A 23,615-nucleotide genomic window follows, 5' to 3' on the forward strand; every position below is an offset into this window, starting at 1 on the left:
ATAGGGGTTACTGTTGATTCATCGACCTGGCTGTCAAAATGTTCGTGTGTTGCTGCTATCTAAATATGTGCATTAGTGTTATGCCCCATGGCAACGGTGTCAAATATTACATCTTGTGAAGAACTGCCATCAAGGGATAAAAATCCGTATCGATGGATGTGGTCATCTGGCTAAAGTATTTAATTCATCAAGATATGCCACTTATGGATCATCGGTCATCCGAACAAATTAGCTGACATCCGTCTACATTTGTTTTATTAGGACATATTATTTTTGTCAAAGAACAATTACTCTGGTCTGTGATATTTTTTTGCAGGATCATTATTCATTACAAAGGTGTCGTGAGGGGCGTGCGTTAAATTATTTTTTGCACTAGCACTTGTCCGTACCGTGCAGCTCGACGGGTACGTGCACAAATCGCGGCATCTGCTATGTCAACACAACGTGATTGACTCGCCCGTCCGCTCTGGTTTAAACCGCCGCAGCTGATTCATCTGTCTATACCCGCGGCCGACTTGCCCGTGATGGCTTTCAGCTTCACTGTATTGATCATCAACTCCGCGGATAATTTCTGGCCTAACATATCAGCTGAAATTGATCCAGTATATTTTTTATATTATATATTGCTTTCATTAAAAGAGCAATTACTCCATGTTGCAAACTTGTCCTATGCAGGACCCTAAACCACGATATTGGTGCAAATTCAAAAGCCGTCAGAAGATTTCCGGCTTAAAAAGAAGGATTCCGGTTTGAAATCCGGCTCAAGGGAAAGTTGTCTCCCACAAAGCTCTGAAGCTCTCAATATCTGGTTTAAAATTTCCGGCTCAAGAAGAATATTATTTCTCACAAAAGTTCGAGTTCTCAGAAAAAGTTAAAGGCACCAAAGAGAGTTTGTTGCAAAAGCACAACTCAAACATAGGTGCCCCTTGAGCATAGCTCAAAATATTGCATGGGGGCTCTTTCTGTTCTAAAGAACAAGAGTTGCTATAACCCTTGTGATAGGATATAAAAGCCAGGATTGGAAGCCAGGTGTATTGACCTGAAACCCCGGGTTATCTTGCCTGTATGCTGGAAGCTTCTCCATCAGGTAATCCTGATTGACCCGGCGAACTCTTAATAGTCAATCTTTTTCAGCAAAGACCCTGAACTTGTTAAGGTTAAAACGCCGGTCTGTCATGAGAGGGCACGGTTTATGGATAGCAAGGAGAAGCTCAGGCTGTTAAAGTCGCCTTCCTTGAAACTTCGATAAATCAGCCTGTGATGCTTGATGCACTCTGACCCCGCGTACTCCTGATAATTCTATCTTTAAATAAGAACTGAACTTATCTGGGTTAAAATGTCAAAGTGGTTAACACTAGTTTCATTGAAGAAGATATTTTGGCTCGACGGCATATGAAAGCCTTCCGGTGGTTAACACTAGTTTCATTGAAGAAGATATTTTGGCTCGACGGCATATGAAAGCCTTGGATTTTTCTGTTGATTTGCTTTGAACGTCTTTTTGCAATTTTTCCCTAATGACATAGTAATACATGTTTGAAAGACAAATAAGGCTTATAAAGCTTCATGAGTCATATATGACGATAAACCGGTGTTTATTAACATGGCCTGGCTTTTGACTATAAGACGCCAGTGTATGATGAGAAAATATTCGGTGTTTATTAACCCGGTCTGGCTTTGGACGTTAAGTCGCCAGTATATATTTGGATTGCGCCATTAGAATCATGCGCTCATAAATCATTAGGTTATATTATTCAGGACGTTAAGTCGCCAGTATATATTTGGATTGCGCCATTAGAATCATGCGCTCATAAATCATTAGGTTATATTATTCAAATAGCCAACATAGCTGGATTTTTATTATGGTTATCAATAACCAATATTATGATAGAGGTTTTCAAAGTCGCTTCAACACAATGGATATTATTTTATTAATGGGTATGATTTATTCTACAAAGGGAATAGTCCCAAGTTGCTGCAGGCTTATGACCCGACACTTGGGGGCTACATTATTCAAGTTGAGATTACATCAAATATGCAAGTCTCATTTCGCTGCAAGCATGCACCATGACACTTGGGGGCTAATGGAAAGTCATTTTACTGGCCTTATTGAAGACCCGACTCATCACATCATAATGAGCCGGCCCTTGGGGGCTACCAATTGCTCCTATCAACAATTCAAGATACACAAGTTTATTCCATTAAATTAAAGGGTCCACTGGTCAGTTGGTAAAGCACAAAGCTCTTAACCTTGTGGATGTGGGTTCAAGCCCCATGATGGGGGTTACATCATATGATGTTCTTTTCAAAGAAGTATATATAAAGTCCCAGCTCAATATTATCTTAGTGAGCCAGCCCTTGGGAGCTACACATCACTGCTCAAATCTACATGATTATATTTATAAAGTCCCTGCTCATTACTGCATAATGACCCGGCCCTTGGGGGATACACTGGTTGAATTTTTTATGAGCATAAGGCAAATTCAAGTCCCAGGTCGCTGCAAGCATGACAACCCGGCACTTGGGGGCTACATATGTGGAATACTGAGTTTATGACTCATGACTGAGATGAACAAATCGGATGTTTTCAAGGTTGTGACATTTATATTGAAGCAAGTCTTAAGTTGTTGCTATGCTACCTTCTTAAGACTTGGGGGCTACAAGTGATAGGCATATAAGAGGTATATTTTCAAGCTTGATGTTAACTAGAATTATGACCCGGTGCCATCAATATTTATAAACCGGCAATATTGGCAATGATAAACTGGCAAGTTCTACATCCTTCAACCAGATGAAGATCAGAGGAGTATTTCATGGACTAATATTTTTGTTAAGCATTGGGAGCTGAGTCAAATGAATTATTCTTCGTAATTTTCCTCTATGACAAACCAATGTTAGTAAATTGATTATGAAGCTGGTCTATTGACCTGGATTTTCTAGAAGAAGGAACTGACAAGGACTTAAGGATGATCAGGATCAGTTTAACATAGATAAATCCAAATTAAACTGGGGGCTAATGTCGGGGATATAACCCACGGTATGACCCGGCCGGAGTTATAACCCGGCTGGGACTTGGTAAACCGGCAGGTGATAAACTGGCTGCAGTTAAGACATGTGGCTAAGACAGACGGTAAACCAGCAAGTGATAAACCGGCAGATGTTAAGCCAGATGATAACCCGACATATGTTATGCCAGATGATAACCCGGCAAACAATCATAACCCGGCAAACAATCATAACCTGGCAGACAATCATAACCCGACAGACAGTCATAACCCAGCAGACAGTCATAACCCGGTAGACAGAGTCACCTGGGGTTAACAAGCCCGAGACGTTAAGAAGCCCAAGATGTTAAGAAGCCCATGAAGAGAAGTCAGAATAGTTTCAGTCTTAGTCTGAGATGGACACTACATGTAACCCACCCCTTCAACTTATATAAGGAGGGGCAGGGCACCCCAAGGGGAGGGTGAAAAATAATCTTAAGGGTTAGACACAACTAGGAGAGTCGGTTTATGGTGACTCCCTCATGATGATAATGAGATCTAGCCACAAACAGCATATAGGGTTGTTACCGGATGATATTTCCCGGGGCCCGAAGCTGTCTAAATCTTTGTCTTGTGTTTTGCGTCTCTCGATTTCGCTCAACCCCTCTCAAGCTACCACATAGATGCATTGGCCTCACGACTAATTCCTCACACTAGGACATCTGACGTGACAATTTCACGACATTATCCATGGCATGCATGTTGTCTTGCATTGCTTAGTTTTTACATCATATATGGATTGCCATCTGCTTACTTCCTTACTATATAAATCATATATTTGAATATCATGCCATCATGTTTACATAGTTCATACACATCATCTATCTGAATTATGGCATGGCAACCCATTTAATAAAGACATCATATAGTTGTACCATCTCATCTTGTTTAGTGTTTATAGTCATCATCTTTTGAATTATGGCATTCTATCTGTGAATGTATGTGAACTATGGCATGCCAACCTATTTAATAAACACATTATATAGTTATATCATGTCATCCTGTTTACATAGTCATCATATTTTGAACTACGTCTTTCCATCTTTTTTAGTTAGCCATCATAATGTGAAATTGTGTCATGATATCATGTTTAGTTAGCCATCATATATGTGAAATTGTGTCATGCTATCCTGTTTGGTTAGACAACATAAATGTGATTTAATGCCCTATTTTATTCCACACTAGCCATTGCACATGTATATCATACAATGTATGTACTTTCAATTACTTTTGTTGTTTATCAGCCATTTGAATTGGAGAGGGTGATGGCAGTATGTAAGGTAGTAACAACACGGTCTTCAGAAAAGATAGTGCTACCAGTTGATGCAGATAGAACCATGGTTGTACTTGCCCAAGGACCAGATCCACCACACATAACCCAGACTCTCGCAGATTGTACCCCTACCCAGTTGGACAGAGAACCAGCTACACCCCTTCTAACCCCAACCCCGGCAGATAGTAACCCAGTTCCAGTTGACACAGCACCATCTCCACCACAGAGCACCCAAACACGAGCAGTTAGTAAGGGAACTGTAGTGCCCAAAGCACGAGGACCACCACTCCGAATCCCAACTCAACGCTTAAAGGAGAAGAAGATTTGTTCTTTGGTCAGGTTCTGTAGGTATGGTTCATACTCCTTTGCTCTTGCATCACTGTATTTACTCATACTAACTATTTTCAAATTTTAAAGATGGAATTGAAACTCCAATGGTGCAACAGGTATGTTTTAAACCTGTTTATTTAACTGGTTTGCTGTTGTAACCTGCTCTATGTTGATTTCATTTTCAATTGAATAAGCAGTTATGTTCGCATGTCATGCACATTACAAATGTTGTTATTGCTCTATAGTTTCCCACACTTATATTATGTATATTCTGCTTTGTCTTGAACAAATATTATTTGAACTGTGTCTCTATCTTGATTTGTCAACAAAAACCTAGAATGACATAGACCATAAAGTGACCATGGTACATAGATATATGTTTGTTTCATGTTGTTATCCTGTCCACTTTACTACTGTACTCATTTACCAAAATGAGTTTCATATACAACATGGTAAACATGTGATATGTCTGCTTGTTTCTCTTTTAGAATGCGGACAAAATATTGGAGAACAGTAGCCCGTTATGCAATGGTAAAGGAAGTAATGCAGATAAGGTTCAAGATAGTGAGACATCCCTGTTGGTCTCCAAAAAAGCTGATAAAAACTATCTTGACGATAGTGAGAGAAACCAAAAGTCCTGTCTTGATGTAGTGTTCGAGTTACTGTCCACTACTGCTGGCACAAGCTCTTCGAACTCGCTGTCTGAATCGGTTCGTCTTCTTGAGTCTCAGTTTCAAGTTGAAAGACATCGATCAGATGTGATGCGACAGGAAGCTGAAGGACTGAGGAAGTCCCTGCAGAATTCAGATGCATACTTCCTGGTGCAACAGCAAGCGCTGGAGGATTTAAGCGCCAAACGAGAGAAAGTTAATAAGCTTGATAAGCATGTTGCCAGCATTATGGGTACACAGGATATTGTTTCTTGAGATCTTCTGAAGTGGTTTCAGTTCTGGATTTGTTTTGCTGCGGCGTTTATTTGCGCTAGTCGCCAACTTTGACAACCAATGTATATGATATGCGGCTTTGTTCCCTATATTTGCACTGGTGGCGAACTTTGATGCCCAGTGGATGTAATATGTGTAATAGCCGTGTTAGCCTAGCGTAAGTTGCTAGCTTATTTATTTCCTTGTTGTCTTGTTTATTTGTTTGCTTGTAGTCAGTGAAGTTCTTTTTCTGTTTTTTGCTAGTGGACGCAATAACCTATTTTTTTAAACTAGGCCACAATAACCAGGGGATACATATTTACTGTAGTGACACTGGGCCTCCTACCGGCCGTAAAACAATGGGCCTTCTACATGTCGTAGACACAATGGGACTTCTACGGGCCGTATCATCAATGGGCCTTATATGGGTCGTATGATCGATTGGCCAAACATGGGCAAATAACAGACCGCATTATGGCCGTAAACGGGCTAGAGTTGGAATCGTCCGTTCATGAGCCGACCATAACGGGCCGTTGTTAATAGGCCATATTTGATGATGCTATGAAAACGACCCAATGTACTAACGGGCCACAAAACGGCCGACTGTAACAACGGGCTGAATTTGGCCCACAAGCAAAAAATGACAGTAACGGGCCGTAAGTAACCAAACGCTGGAAATGAGCCCAAGAATAAATGGGCCTTGAGAAGGCCGAAACATAACATGGGCTGGAAACGTCCCAATGGAATAATGGGCCGTTAATGGGTATAAAGTGATACACTATTCATTACGGGCCAGTTTCACCACGGGTCGTTAATGGGCCAAGAGTTACAAAGGGCCTCATATGGGCCGAAAGATGTCATGGGCCATACATGGGTCGGAAGTTAAAACGGGCTGGAATCATATTGGATGGCCCATATGATGCTACTGGGCCTAATTCGGATAGGTCATAACGTGCCCTGGGTTAGCGGGTTGTAAATGGGCTATATGCGAACAGGCCGTTAACAGGCTTTTAGTGGGCTGGCCTGCCACCTTTTTACCAAGTCAAACGGGCCGGCCTTTTCACAGGAATGGGCCTCTGTTGGGCTGTGCCACATGTCGACGTATCATAGGTGCCTTCTGTCTAATGAGTGGATGACATCTGTCCCGACAGCGACCTGACACGTGTTTCCTCCAGCCAATGATGATTTTACATGTGGAAAATCCCCATTGGTCTGGGCTGTTAATGGGTTATCGGATCCAAAACCGGACCCGATAGCTTAACGGCGTTCCGTTACGGCGGATGCCACGTGTCGGTCACCCTTGACAAAAGCACTTCTATGACGCGTGATTTATCGTCATGGAAGTGGACACTTCCGTGATGATAATTTTGGTAATGTCATGGAACACTTCTACGACAGCACAGGTATGACTATCTTGACTCATTCATAAAATCGTCATGGATGTACATGCATGACAAAAAACGTGATCTACTGGGACAAACACGTATCACCACAGAAGTGTATTTTTTTGTAGTGAGAACCAGATGTGTGCAAGCATGATAGATCTGAAGAAGGTAATGACCAGGAACATGGAGCTAGAAGAGGAACTCAAGTCTACACGCGATTGATATGATGAGGAAATTACAATACTAGTGGAGAAGAATGACGACCTGACGAGGAAGCTAGGAGTATTCATGGGAGACCCCGCACCAGGAGGAGATGACGACCATTCCAAGGACATCCGTTCTGTGGACTACATCATCATCGAGGACACCGATTCTGACCCCGACAGTAGTGATGATGATTATGAAGATGAAACTGGAGCAGATATCATGGAGTCTTCCATCGATCAAATTTTCTAGTCGACCACCATATTATTAGTAGTATTCCCCCATGTATATAGTATTAGTCTGAGCACTTTTTAAGAATAGTTAGATCAATTGTATGCCCTTGTTTGAATTGATTGGTGTGATATGAATGTGTTTGTCTCATGAGCATATGGTAGTGTTTTCCTCTAGACCACATTCTATTCTGTTTTCTCACCCTTTCTAAACCCATAAGATACCTTTGAGACGTGACAATGGATTTTCCTTCCCACCGGAGCTCACTCAGTTGATCCAGCAGCAGAATAAATTGATGAAGCTATTAGTTCAAAATCAGAACCAAGGCAACAAAACCAACAACAACAACAACCCACCACCACCACCACCTGTAGATCACCTAGCCCGTTTCCTAAGGCTAAACCCGCTGGTGTTCTCTAGTAGCACCGAGCCGATAGTTGCAGATGATTGGCTCCACAAGATTGGAAGGGAGCTGACCATTGCAGGATGCACAGATGCGGAGAGAGTACGTTTTGCCGCACATCAGCTTGATGGACCCGCAGCATCATGGTGGGAGAAGTTCACAGCCACTTACCCCATTCACACTGTTACATGGGACCAGTTTCAGCAGGCTTTCCGCACTACCCATGTTTCAGCAGGAGCTATGAACATGGAGAAGCACGAGTTTCACAACTTGTGCCAAGGAGGACGCATAGTGGGCCAGTATGTGGATGAGTTTAGTAAGTTATCACGCTATGCCCCTTATGACGTAGCTACAGATGTCGCTAAGCAGGAGAAGTTTCTGGAAGGACTGAATGATGAGCTGAGCATGCAGTTGATGGTGGCAACATTCAACAAGTACCAGGAGTTGGTAGATAGAGATCTTATGATTGAAGGGAAACAACAATAGATAGAGCCGCAAGAGCAAGTATGGACAAGGGAAGTAAAATTCATGAGCTCAACAGAGACCACGTTTTACCCCGAACTCGGGAGGACACACTCACCATAACCATGGAGGCCACAATTACAATGGAGGAAGTTGGCATAACCATACTGGCCCCAAGAATGGGAATGGGAATGGAGGAAGCAGCAGCCAGAACCGTTCCAGCACGGCAATGCCCGCCAAGAAGGATGTAAGTCATATTACTTGTTTCAAGTGCGGGAAGAATGGACACTACGCCACCTAGTGTTCTGAAGCAAAGAATGGAAATGGTAATGGAAGCTCTGGGAAGAAGCCCAACCCTTTTAACAGGGGACAAGTGAACCACGTTAACATGGAGGAGATTGAAGAGCAGCCAGATGCAGTTATAGGTAAGTTTTTGGTTAAGTCATTTACTGCAATCATTCTTTTTGATACTGGTGCATCGCATTCATACATATCAAGGGGATTTGTGGATAAGTATAAGTTTCCCACCAAAGTTCTTAGGACACCTATGTTAGTAAGCTCGCCAGTAGCGGAGTATATGGCAAGCCAAGGATGTTTTCAGATGCCATTGACCATGGGTAGGCATGGTTTTCCCTCATATTTAATAATTCTAGAGTAACAAGGGTTGGATGTGATATTGGGCATGGATTGGTTATCGATGTATGGGGGAAACATCGATTGCGCCAGTAAGTGAATTATTCTCACAACCCTGGAGGAAAAAGGATTAAGTATGTATCCAGGCATGCGCCAAGGAGGACCTAAGTAAATTCTCTCTTAGGAGTTGTTCAGGAGGAAGTGCATGTAGTGAAAGATTACCCAGATGTATTTCTAGAGGAATTACCAGGCATGCCACCGGATCGAGACATTGAGTTTTTGATTGAGCTATTACCAGGCACCTGGCCAATATCAAAGAGACCGTATCGGATGCCCGCAAAGGATTTGGAAGAAATTAAGAAGCATATTAAGTAGTTACTGGATAAAGGTTACATACGACCAAGTTCATCACCTTGGGGAGCCCCAGTACTTCTAGTGGAGAAGAAGGGTTCATTGAGAATTTCTCCAGGATTGCAAAGCCCATGACAGCGTTATTGAAGAAGGACATCAAGTTAAAATGGACAAAGGAGTGTGAAGCCAGTGTTCAGGAGTTGAAGAAACTTTTGGTTACAGCCCAGTGCTGATTCATCTTGACCAATGAAAGGATTATCAATTATATTGTGACCCTTCACGTCAAGGACTTGGAGTTGTGCTCATGTAGGAGGGAAAAGTTGTTTCATATGCCTCACGACAGCTTAAACCTGATGAGCTGAATTATGCTACACATGATTTGGAGTTAGCAGACGTAGTGCATGCGCTGAAGACATGGAGACATTTTCTCATCGGAAACCACTGTGAGATATACACGGATCATAAGAGTTTGAAATATATCTTCACACAGAAGGAGTTAAACCTCAGGCAAAGGAGATGGTTGGAGCTCATTAAGGATTATGATATGAAATTGCACTATCATCCCGGAAAGGCCAATGTAGTAGCAGATGCGTTGAGTCGCACGAGTTATATTAATACGCTCATGACCGGAGGATTACCCAAGGAGTTAGCCGAAGATCTTCGCGAGCTATGTTTGGAAATAGTTCTGAGAAGTTATGTAGCAGCATTGAAAATTTAGTCCACTTTGATGGGTAAGATCAAAGAAGCCTAGAAGGCTGACAAGGAGATTGCCGAGATAAAGGAAAGGATGAGTAAAGGAAAGGCTAAATGATTTCGTGAGGATGAGCATGATACTTTATGGTTTGAGGATCGCCTATATGTGTCTAATGACCACGAGATCTAGAAGTTGATTCTGCAGGAGGCCCATGATTCGCCGTATTCGATTCACCCAGGAAACACTAAGATGTATCTGGATTTGAAGGAAAGTTTCTGGTGGACAGTTATGAAGAAGGATATTGATGAGTATGTAGCAGTATGTGGTGTATGTCAGAGAGTTAAGGCAGTGCATGAGAAGCCAGCTCGTTTGCTACAGCCATTGCCGATACCCGAATGGAAGTGGGATAAGGTTGGCATGGATTTTATCACTGGATTACCCAGGACTCATTCAGGCTATGACTCTATCTGGGTTGTAGTTGATCGGTTGACGAAAGTAGCTCATTTCATCCCGGTGATGACCACCTATACGAGTGCTAAGTTGGCGAAGATATACATGACCAGGATCGTATGTCTGCATGGAGTTCGTAGGACCATTGTATCGGATAGAGGAACCCAGTTTACCTCAAAGTTCTGGAATCAGTTGCATGAGACTTTGGGTACTAGGCTAGAGTTCAGTACAGCTTTCCATTCGCAGACAGATGGATAGACCGAGACACTCAATCAGATTCTGGAGGACATGTTGAGGGCTTGTGTTGTATGCAGAGTTCTCTTATAACAATAGTTATCAAGCCAGTTTGAAGATGGCCCCTTTCGAAGCTTTGTACGGAAGGAGGTGCAGGACACCGTTATTGGGGGATGAAGTTGGAGATCGACAGTTGTTCGGACCAGATTTAATCAAAGACTCTGAAGAGAAGGTTAAGTTGATTCGCGACAGACTCAAGGTAGCCTATTCCAGACAGAAGAGTTATGCAGACACCAAACACAAGGAAGTAGTCTACGACATCGGAGACAGAGCATATCTACGAGTGTCACCTCTATGAGGTGTTAAATGATTTGGAGTTAAGGGAAAGTTAGCCCTAAGATTTGTAGGCCCATACCGAGTTTTGGAGCGTATGGGAGAGGTAGCCTACAAGTTGGAATTGCCAGAAGGATTGTCAGGAGTTCACGATGTAGTTCACGTTTCCTAGTTGAAGAAGTGCCATGCAGAGATGGCCGATGTTCCTCTGAGAGATACAGTACCACTAGAAGCGATTCAGCTGGAAAGTGATCTGACATACACAAGGAGAAACCAGTTAAGATTCTCGAGTTTGTCAGCCGAGTCACACGTAGTAAGGTTATCAAGTTTTGCAAAGTTCAGTGGAGCCACCATACCGAGGATGAAACCACCTGGGAATGAGCGGAAGACCTACGGAAGGATCACCCACACCTATTTTCTAGCCAACTCGAATCTCGAGGGCGAGATTCATCTTAAGGGGGGTTGGTTTGTAACATCCCAAATTTTCAATTTGGAATGTTATACATAGGTCATCATATGCATATCATATTTTAATTGCATTTTGGTTTTGATCCTAGCAAATCTAAGCAACTCAAGGACCCACGGAGAGAGTTGGGGATTTCACTTATTTTCATATTTGAATTTTCTCACATTTGAAAAGAGGATCATTTTGGTTTTAACGTTTTTCTCCCCGAATGTTTCCAATATTAAATAAGTGAGAGGAGATAAAATGGCTTCTCCAAAATAAAAGAAATATTGGAGGAAAAATGTTAAACTCAGATAAATATTGTATTCGGATTTTTATTCCTATTTTATTTGAATTAGAAAAAATATGCATTTTTCAAAATTGCATTTTAGATCTAGAAAAATGTTCATATTGTCCTAAATATTAGGAGAGGAACGTGAAAATTATTTTTGGGATTTTAGGATTTTTTTATTTTATTTTTGGATTTTTTTTCGTTTTGGCGAAATAGTGTTAAAAAAACGCGCTTCGCCCGATGATGTCTACTACGCAACCTTCTTCTTGTAGATGTTGTTGGGCCTGCAAGTGCACAGGTTTGTAGAACAGTAGCAAATTTCCCTCAAGTGGATGACCTAAGGTTTATCAATCCGTCGGAGGCATAGGATGAAGATGGTCTCTCTCAAACAACCCTGCAACCAAATAGCAAAGAGTCTCTTGTGTCCCCAACACACCCAATACAATGGTAAATTGTATAGGTGCACTAGTTCGACGAAGAGAGGGTGATACAAGTGCAATATGGATAGTAGATATAGGTTTTTGTAATCTGAAATAATAAAAACAGCAAGGTAACTAATGATAAAAGTGAGCGTAAACATTATTGCAATGATAGGAAACAAGGCATAGGGTTCATACTTTCACTAGTGCAAGTTCTCTCAACAATAATAACATAGATAGGTCATATAACAAGCCCTCAAGATGCAACAAATAGTCACTCCAAAGCCACTAATAGTGGAGAAAAAACATAGAGATTATGGTAGGGTACAAAACCACCTCAAAGTTATTCTTTTAGATCAATCTATAAAAGAGTTCGTACTAGAATAACACCTTAAGACACAAATCAACCAAAACCCTAATGTGACCTAGATACTCCATTGTCACCTCAAGTATCCGTGGGCATGATTATACGATATGCATCACACAATCTCAGATTCATCCAACCAACAAATAGTACTTCAAAGAGTGCCCCAAAGATTCTACCGGAGAGTCAAGAACGTGTGCCAACCCCTATGCATAGGTTCATGGGCGGAACCCGCAAGTTGGTCACCAAAACATACATCAAGTGGCACATGATATCCCATTGTCACCACAGATAAACACGACAAGACTTACATCAAGTGTTCTCATAAAAGACTCAATCCGATAAGATAACTTCAAAGGGGAAACTCAATTCATCACAAGAGAGTAGAGGGGGAGAAACATCATAAGATCCAACTACAATAGCAAAGCTCGGGATACATCAAGATCGTGCCATAGAGGGAACACGAGAGAGAACACGAGAGAGAGAGAGAGATCAAACACATAGCTACTGGTGCATACCCTCAGCCCCGAAGGTGAACTACTCCCTCCTCGTCATGGAGAGCGTCGGGATGATGAAGATGGCCACCGGTGATGGGTTCCCCCTCTGGTAGGGTGCCGGAACGGAGTCCCGAGAGGTTTTTTGTGGCTACAGAGGCTTGCGGCGGCGGAACTCCTGATCTATCTTCATATTTGATGGTTTTAGGGTATGTAGGCATATATAGGCGAAAGAAGTCGGTCGGGAGGTGCTCGAGGGGTCCACGAGACAGGGGGGCGCGCCCTGTAGGGGGGGCGGCCTCCTATCTCGTGGCCTCCTCAAGGATCTTCTGACGTGGACTCCAAGTCTCTAGGATCATATTCTTCCAAAAAATCACGCTGCCGAAGGTTTCATTCCGTTTGGACTCCGTTTGATATTCCTTTTCGTTGAAATACTGAAACAGGCAATAAAACAACAATATGGGTTGGGCCTCCGGTTAGTAGGTTAGTCCCAAAAATGATATAAGTGTCTAAAATAAAGCCCATAAACATCCAAAAGGGGTAATATAATAGCATGGAACAATCAAAAATTATAGATACGTTGGAGACATATCAAGCATCCCCAAGCATAATTCCTGCTCGTCCTCGAGTAGGTAAATGATAAAAACAGAATTTTTGATGTGGAATGCTACCTAGCATAATTCTCAATGTAATTTTCTTTATTGTGGCATGAATGTTCAGATCCAAAATGATTAAAAGTTCATATTGATAAAAGAAATATTAACACTTCAAGCATACTAATCAAAGTAATCATGTCTTCTCAAATAACATGGCAAAAGAAAGTTCATCCCTACAAAATCATATAGTTAGGCTATGCTTCATTTTCGTCACACAAAGATGTTCCCAACTTCTATATCCCCGATGACAAGCCAAGCAATTGTTTCATACTTAAATAATCTCAAACTTTTTCAACCTTCACGCAATACATGAGCGTGAGCCATGGATATAGCACTATGGGTGGAATAGAATATGATGATGGGGATTGTGTGGAGAAGACAAAAAAGGAGAAAGTCTCACATTGACGAGGATAATCAATGGTCTATGGAGATGCCCATCAATTGATGTCAACATGAGAAGTAGGGATTGCCATGCAACGGATGCACTAGAGCTATAAATGAATGCTCAACAAAAGAAAACTAGTGGGTGTGCATCCAACTTGCTTGCTCACGAAGACCAAGGGCATTTGAGGTAGCCCATCGTAGGAATATACAAGCCAAGTTTTATAATGAAAAATTCCTACTAGTATGAAAAAGACAACTTATGAGACTCACTATATGAAAAACATGGTGCTTGGTGGAGATAGGTGGGTCCTAGTCCAACCTAAGTCAGTTCGAACCTGATGGGTCGTTCGTTCGTGTGGAGAATCTCTCTCCTTACTCAGGATTTCTTTATCTTCGAGGCGAGTGAGGAATAGAAATCCTACAATCAACTTCCCACTTTTGATGTCCCGTTTGACGATTCTGCTGCGTCTTTAGAAAAAAAAAGGAGAAGGACAGGGGTCGCTAGTCAGAAAAGCTAGTATTCCTTAACTCTTGAATTGATACACTTGTTCATGGCATCTATTCTCTATCTTCACTTTTCACCTTCTCATCCTTAACCTCAGTGATCTGTTCCTCCTAGACATCCTTCTGCGTACAAAAATAGAAGAAGAAGCACGGGCATAAATCAATAGAATAGACAAGTGTGGAAAAAGAGATAGTAACATTGCCCTTTTTATTTATTTTATTTTTCCTTTTTTTCTTACTTTTTTCCTTTTTTTTGGGCCTTTCTTTTTTTCTTTTGGCCTTTCTTCTCTTTTTTTTGGGCAATGCTCTAATAATGATGATCATCACACTTCTATTGATTACAACATATGAATTACAACTCGAAACTAGGACAAGATATGACTCTATATGAATGCCTCCGGCGGTGTACCGGGATGGTGCAATGAATCAAGAGTGGCATCTATGAAAATTATGCATGGTGGCTTTGCCACAAATACGATGTCAACTACATGATCATGCAATGGAAATATGATAAAAGTAAAGTATGTCATGATGATGATGAACGGAACGGTGGAAAGTTGCATGGCAATATATCTCGGAATGGCTATGGAAATGCTATAATAGGTAGGTATGGTGGCTGTTTTGAGGAAGATACAAGGAGGTTTATGTGTGATAGAGCGTATCATATCACGGGGTTTGGATGCACCGGCGAAGTTTGCACCAACTCTCAAGGTGAGAAAGGGCAATGCACGGTACCGAAGAGGCTAGCAATGGCGGAAAGGTAAAAGTGCGTATAATCCATGGACTCAACATTAGTCAAAAGAACTCATATACTTATTGAAAAAATTTAGAAGTCATCAAAAATCAAGTACTACGCGCATGCTCCTAGGGGGATAGATTGGTAGGAAAAGACCATCGCTCATCCCCGACCGCCACTCATAAGGATGCACAAGCCAGGTACACTTCATGCTTCAAATTTGTTACACAACTTTAACCATATGTGCATGCAACGAGACTTGCTAACTTCAACACAAGCATTCTTTAAATTCATAATCACCCAACTAGCATGACTTTAATATCACTACCTCCATATCTCAAAACAATTATCAAGTATCAAGTTGATCATAGCATCTAATTCACTTCCTATGATAGTTTTTATTATACCCAACTTGGATGCTCATCATTCTAGGACCAACTTTGTAACCATAGAAAATGCCATGCTGTTCTAAAAGACTCTCAAAATAATATAAGTGAAGCATGCGAGACTAGCAATTTCTACAAAATATAACCACTGCCGTGCTCTAAAAGATATAAGTGATGCACTAGAGCAAATGACAAACTACTCCGAAAGATATAAGTGAAGATCAATGAGTAGTCGAATAATTGTGCAACTATGTGAAGACTCTATAAAATTAAGGAATTTAAGATCTTGGTATTGTAATCAAACAGAAAGCAAAGCAAAACAAAATAACATTGCAAGGATAGCACAACTCATGTGAAGAAGCAAGAACTTAGGCTCAACCGATACTAACCGATAGTTGTTGAGGAAGAATGGTGGGATGCCTACCGGGGCATCCCCAAGCTTAGATGCTTGAGACTTCTTGAAATATTATCTTGGCGTGCCTTGGGTATCCCCAAGCTTGAACTTTTGTGTCTCCTTAGTTCCTCTCATATCATGGTTTCTCTTTTTCTTAAAGGCTTCATCCACAACAAACTCAACAAGAACTCGTGAGATAGGTTAGTATAAACCAATGCAAAACCTTATCATTTTCTAATGTAACAAATCACTAAAATTATTATTCAACATTGCATACTAAATGCCTCTGCATATTTAACACTCCTATCCTTAAAATAGAATCATTAAACAAGCAAACATATCCAAACAATGCAAACATAACAGCAATCTGTCAAAACAGTACAGTCTGTAAAGAATGCAAGAGTATCAATACTTCCTTAACTCCAAAAATTATGAAATAAAATTACCACTGTAGTAAATTTATCAGAGATCATTATGCAAAAAGTTTCAACATTATATCATGCTCTGACTTTTCTAGGGAATGTTTGCAACAACGGCAAACTTTCTGTTTTCAAACAGCAACATGTATACTAGCAAAATAAGCATGGTAAAGGCTATCCTTGACTTCTTTATTGAAACTAAAGATGCAAAACATTATTCTAAATAACAGAAAGCAAAAACTAACAAAATAAAATGACGCTCCAAGCAAAACACATATCATGTGGTGAATAAAAATATAGCTCCAAGTAAAGTTACCGATGAACGAAGACGAAAGAGGGGATGCCTTCCGGGGCATCCCCAATCTTAGGCTCTTGGTTGTACTTTGAATATTACATTGGGCTGCCTTGGGAATACCCAAGCTTAGGCTCTTGCCACTTCTTATTCCATAGTCCATCGAATCTTCACCCAAAACTTGAAAACTCCACAACACAAAACTCAACAGAAAACTCGTAAGCTCCGTTAGTATAAGAAAATAAAACCACCACTTAGGTACTGTAATGAACTCATTATAAATTCATATTGTTGTAATATCTACTGTATTCCAACTTTTATATGGTTCATACCACTTAATACTAGCCATAGATTTATCAAAATAAGCAAACAACACATAGAAAACAGAATTTGTCAAAAACAAAACAGTCTGTAGTAATCTGTATCAAACGTCTACTTCTGGAACTCCAAAACTCCTACCAAATTAGGAAGCCCTGAGAAATTTGTGTACAAATCCAGAGAAGAAAGAATCAGATCATAATCACGTTTCTGCGAATTAACAAAACTAGTTTACTGGGTGCAAAAGTTTCTGATTCTCAGCAGGATCAACACAACTATCACCGTAAGCTATCCTAAAGGTCTTACTTGGCACTTTATTGAAACAAAAGCTATAAAACATGATTAATACAGTATAACAATCATGTGGACACACAAAAACAGTAAGGATAAATATTGGGTTGTCTCCCAACAAGCGATTTTCTTTAATGCCTTTCTAGCTAGGCATGATGATGGCAATGATGCTCACATAAAAGATAAGAATTGAAACATAACGGGAGCATCATGAAGCATATGACTAGCAGATTTAAGCCTAACCCCCTTCCTATGCATAGGAATTTTGTGAGCAAACAACTTATGGGAACAATAATCAACTAGCATAGGGAGGTAAAACAAGCATAGCTTCAAGATTTTAAGCACATAGGGAGGAAACTTGACATTATTGCAATTCCTACAAGCATATGTTCCTCCCTCATAATGATTTTCAGTAGCATCATGAATGAATTCAATAATATAACCAGCACCTAAATCATTCTTTTCATGATCTACAAGCATAGAAAATTTACTACTCTCCACATAAGCAAAATTCTTCTCATGAATAGTAGTGGGAGCAAACTCAATAAAATAATTATCATGTGAGGCATAATCCAATTGAAAACTAAAATCATGATGACAAGTTTCATGGTTATCATTATTCTTAATAGCATACAAGTCATCACAATAATCATCATAGATAGCAACTTTGTTCTCATAATCAATTGGAACCTCTTCCGAAATAGTGGATTCATCACTAAATAAAGATGACACTCTTCCAAATCCACTTTCATGTTCATCAAAATAAGATTCAACGTCCTCCAAAATAGTGGGATCACTACTTCCTAAAGTTGACACTCTTCCAAACCCACTTTCATCAATATAATCATCATAAATAGGAGGCATGCTTTCATCAAAATAAATATTCTCATCAAAACTTGGGGGACTAAACATATCATATTCATCAAACATAGCTTCCCCAAGCTTGTGGCATTGCATATCATTAGCATCATGGATACTCAAGGAATTCATACTAACAACATTGCAATCATGCTCATCATTCAAAGATTTAGTACCAAGCATTTTAATGCATTCTTCTTCTAGCTCTTGAGCACAATTTTCCTTTCCATCATTCTCACGAAAGATATTAAAAAGACACAGCGTATGAGACAAACTTAACTCCATTTTTTGTAGTTTTCTTTATAAACTAAACTAGTGATAAAACAAGAAACAAAAAGATTCGATTGCAGATCTAAAGATATACCTTCAAGCACTCACCTCCCCGGCAACGGTGCCAGAAAAGAGCTTGATGTCTACGACGCAACCTTCTTCTTGTAGACGTTCTTGGGCCTGCAAGTGCACAGGTTTGTAGGACAGTAGCAAATTTCCCTCATGTGGATGACCTAAGGTTTATCAATCCGTGGGAGGCATAGGATGAAGATGGTCTCTCTCAAACAACCCTGCAACCAAATAGCAAAGAGTCTCTTGTGTCACCAACACACCCAATACAATGGTAAATTGTATAGGTGCACTAGTTCGGCGAAGAGAGGGTGATATAAGTGCAATATGGATAGTAGATATAGGTTTTTGTAATCTGAAATAATAAAAACAGCAAGGTAACTAATGATAAAAGGAGCGTAAACGTTATTGCAATGATAGGAAACAAGGCATAGGGTTCATACTTTCACTAGTGCAAGTTCTCTCAACAATAATAACATAGATAGATCATATAACAAGCCCTCAAGATGCACCAAAGAGTCACTACAAAGACACTAATAGCAGAGAACAAACATAGAGATTATGGTAGGGTACGAAACCACCTCAAAGGTATTCTTTCAGATCAATCTATAAAAGAGTTCATACTAGAATAACACCTTAAGACACAAATCAACCAAAACTCTAATGTGACCTAGATACTCCATTGTCACCTCAAGTATCCGTGGGCATGATTATACGATATGCATCACAAAATCTCAGATTCATCCAACCAACACAAAGTACTTCAAAGAGTGCCCCAAAGTTTCTACTTGAGAGTCAAGAACGTGTGCCAACCCCTATGCATAGGTTCATGGGCGGAACCCGCAAGTTGGTCACCAAAACATACATCAAGTGGCACATGATATCCCATTGTCACCACAGATAAACACGACAAGACATACATCAAGTGTTCTCATAAAAGACTCAATCCGATAAGATAACTTCAAAGGGGAAACTCAATTCATCACAAGAGAGTAGAGGGGGAGAAACATGATAAGATCAACTACAATAGCAAAGCTCGGGATACATCAAGATCGTGCCATAGAGTGAACACGAGAGAGAACACGAGAGAGAGAGAGAGAGATCAAACACATAGCTACTGGTACATACCCTCAGCCCCGAGGGTGAACTACTCCCTCCTTGTCATGGAGAGCATCGGTATGATGAAGATGGCCACCGGTGATGGGTTCCCCCTCCGGCAGGGTGCTAGAATGGATTCCGAGAGGTTTTTGGTGGCTACAGAGGCTTGCAGCGGTGGAACTCCCGATCTATCTTCATATTTGATGGTTTTAGGGTACTAGGCATATATAGGCGAAAGAAGTCGGTCGGGAGGTGCTCGAGGGGTCCACGAGACAGGGGGACGCGCCCTGTAGGGGGAGCGTGGCCTCTTTCTCGTGGCCTCCTCGAGGATCTTCTGACGTGGACTCCAAGTCTCCAGGATCATATTCTTCCAAAAATCACGCTGCCAGAAGTTTCATTCCGTTTGGACTCCGTTTGATATTCCTTTTCTTCGAAATACTGAAACAGGCAATAAAACAGCAATATGGGCTGGGCCTCCGGTTAGTAGGTTAGTCCCAAAAATGATATAAATGTGTAAAATAAATCCCATAAACATCCAAAAGGGGTAATATAATAGCATGGAACAATCAAAAATTATAGATACGTTGGAGACGTACTACCCGATTGGGCCAATGGCCCATCCGAGCAGGGCCAGCCATCGCACGTGCCGCCTCCCCGCGCCCCGGCCGACCCCGACCCCCAGGAGGAGTCCCGCCGCCGCACGCCGTCGCCTGCGATGCCGTCGCCGCCCCAGACTCCCTCTGACCCTCCCGCAAGCAGTCCCCCGGCCTCCTATAAATACCGCCACCCCTCCGCCCTCGCCCAACCCCCTCCCCCACCCGCACCACCACCACCGCGGCAAGCCGTCGCCGCCTGCACCGCCCGCCGCAGCAAGCTGCCGCCGCCCGTGCGCCGACACCCCCGCGCCCGTGCCACCGTCGCCCGACGTCGCCGCCGCAGCCGAAGCCCTGTCGGAGCTGCCTCGCCGCCCGCCATCTCTGTCGACTCGTCACCGCCGCCGGTTTTGTTCAGGTCTGTTCTGTTTTTCTTAAACCCTATTTCGGTTTTTTAGATCGGATCGGTTTTCTGCCGTTTAGGTTAATTTGCAAACATTCATTCGTTAGCTTGTTTTAACGAACGAATTCATTCATTTGTCTCTGTTAGTGGATGTTCGTTCGATAGAAATTTTTTTCTTTTTCTGTTTTTTTCGTCAGGGACCTATTCGCAATTATTTTTATCGCAGATTAGCCCCTAACCTTCAAACCCTCGCAACTTTTTAACCGTTCGTCCAAATCCTGTGAAACCAACGCCAAAATATTCCTCTTGAGCCCCTCTTTCCGGTTAATCAACATGAACAGGATTTTGACAAAATTAAAATTTGGTTTCAAGCAGATTTGAATTCGAACTTCTTTTGATCATAGTTTGAGTTTCGTAGCTCCGATTCGATTGATTCTTTTCGCGAACTAAAGCTCTTTAGTTGAAATTTCAGTTTTGATCTTCTTATTTGAGTTTTACCCGTGCATCTATGCTTTAGTGCTTATGTATGCTATTGTTTGTTTGCGATAGAATTCCCGGAGTGCAAAGCGTGCTACTACGAGTCTCTAGGGTTTGCAGATCGTCAGCAAGGCAAGTAACACTTTGATCATATCTTTATTACCCAGTTTTTATGCATTAGTTCCAATCCTCAAACATTTCATGGTTAGGATCTGAATAACATGTGGGTTTGGGAAGTAGATGATGAGGTAGAACGTATTGCCTTTTTATTATCAAACCCGTGGGAGTTACTTCTACGTTATGCTCAGATTGCTATGCTATGCTCGTAGACGTGGATTGGTTGAGTGTATCCATGATAGATGTGAGAGTTGTTAATTAATGGTTAACTTAAGGTGGCTACTTAATACACATCTGGGTGGATTGGTTGTGGGCACCTGGAGAATCCAGTGTTATCGTAGGATATCCCGGAGTACCCGTGTGATCATCCTACGGTTCGCCACCCAGGATCAAAGGGATCATAAGATTATTCATGCTAGAAACTTCCGTGTGCAGCCACAAGCTATTATGGGCTCTAGCATTGTTGAGTAGGTTGCATGACCTGTTTCAGTGGTGGGCTAGCAGATGTAGGGGAAAGTAGGTGTAACTATCCACCCAGAGTAAAGAGTTAATGTTTCTGAAAGATTGTGTCTCGGTCATCCGTTTCTCAAACACCATGTAGTGCGAGAAATCCAACGGAGGAGATCAAGTCTTGTGGGGAAAAGTGTGTAAACCTCTACAGAGTGTACAAACTAATCATCGTTAGCCATGTCCCCGGTTATGGACATCTTGAGTATCTGGTTCTTAGATTATCATGTCGATCTCATCACTCTAAATTAATTTGTTGGGTTATTAATACTGTTTAATTGGGATTGAGTTGGAGAAACCTTCTCAATGTTTAACAACCACGATGATAGTTAAATAAAATATATTCCTTTGTTGTAGGATAAAATTGGCTTTATGAAAAACCGTAAACTTAGAGCCTCCACCAGCCATATATGCATGTAGTGTTAGCATTTATCATGTTCATTGCTCTACAGTGTTATTTTGCCAGCATATTCCATGTGCTGGACCGTTTCAGGCTGCAACATATCATGTTGCAGACCTTTCAGACGAAGAGTAAGGTGCGCTAGGTCGTTGTCGTTCACTCAGCTATGCCGTTGGAGTTAATAGACTCACTTTATCTTACAAGCCTTCCGCTGTTATCTATTTTAGATGGCCTTAAGCCTTATTATTGTAATAAGTTCTCTTTTGGGACATTCGATGTAATAAGTGTGTGATTGCACTCTGTTATAAATCCTTTAAGTATTGTGTGTGTCAGCATTACCGATCCGAGGATGACACGTAAGCACATAGTTGACTGTTTGAGGTCTGATCGCTACAGTTTTGTGTCTTCATGCCTTCATCACTGTAAGGACCCCGACTCAATGTCACATCGATCTAGCCGGTAACACCTCATATCACTTTGCGGCCTCACGCACGGTATCCCCACGGGTGTCGTCTTACCTTTTCCCGGGACCGTTTGCGCCTTTTGGCTCACGTATATGATGGTGTCGCTAGCATCCATATGATAAGGAGCCCGGGCTGACATGACTAGTCGTAAACCCAAAGTGGCACAGACTTACAGGGACAGGCATCCATGACCCATCTTCGAACGTGTCGGTCATCAGCAAGTGGGTCCGGGCTGTAGCACTGGGCTAGCAGGACTCCGGTAAACCGGGCTGTAGCGGGCTAACAGGACTCCGGTACTCAAAGCGTGACATTTCCCCGAAGGGACAGACACAGGAACGAAGAAGGACACATGCCGGCCAGCCTAAGTGTTCCAGAGCAGTAGCAAGCTACCATGGCTCAGCGGTAACACTAGGAGACATTTCCCGGTAAGAGAGGCTACTAAAGATAAACAACTAGATAGTCAGATCCCACACATACCAAGCATTTCAATCATACACACAATATGCTCGATATGTGCAAATACAACGAAGCATCACAACATGACTCTACGACACAAGTACTTTATTAAAGGCTCAGGGAGCCATACATAACATACACAAAGATACGGGTCTCACGACCCAACATACAAGTCATACAGTCATACAAACCAGCAGCGGAAGTACCTTGTCTGAGTACAGACAACTAGTAAAATAAAAGAGGCTTGGAAAGCCTAGCTATACTACGTGGTCCATCACAAGCTCAGGGTCACCACCTGGGTCCTTAGCCTACTCGTTGATGTCAACGTCTACATAGAACCCATCAGAAGGGGTTGCAGCGTCTTCTGTAAAAATGTAGATTATAGCAACATGAGTACAAAGGTACTCAGCAAGACTTACATCAGATCCTACATACATGCATAGTATCAAGAAGGGTTGGTGGAGTTATTGCAGCAAGCCAGCTTTGACTCTTGGCTAGGCTATCCTACGATACTCCAACTTGAAATGGTTTTGCGCACACGAGTCCACTACTCACCACTTCA

The sequence above is a fragment of the Triticum aestivum genome, chromosome 4B (assembly GCF_018294505.1).
Source record: "Triticum aestivum cultivar Chinese Spring chromosome 4B, IWGSC CS RefSeq v2.1, whole genome shotgun sequence".
Taxonomy (NCBI): domain Eukaryota; kingdom Viridiplantae; phylum Streptophyta; class Magnoliopsida; order Poales; family Poaceae; genus Triticum; species Triticum aestivum.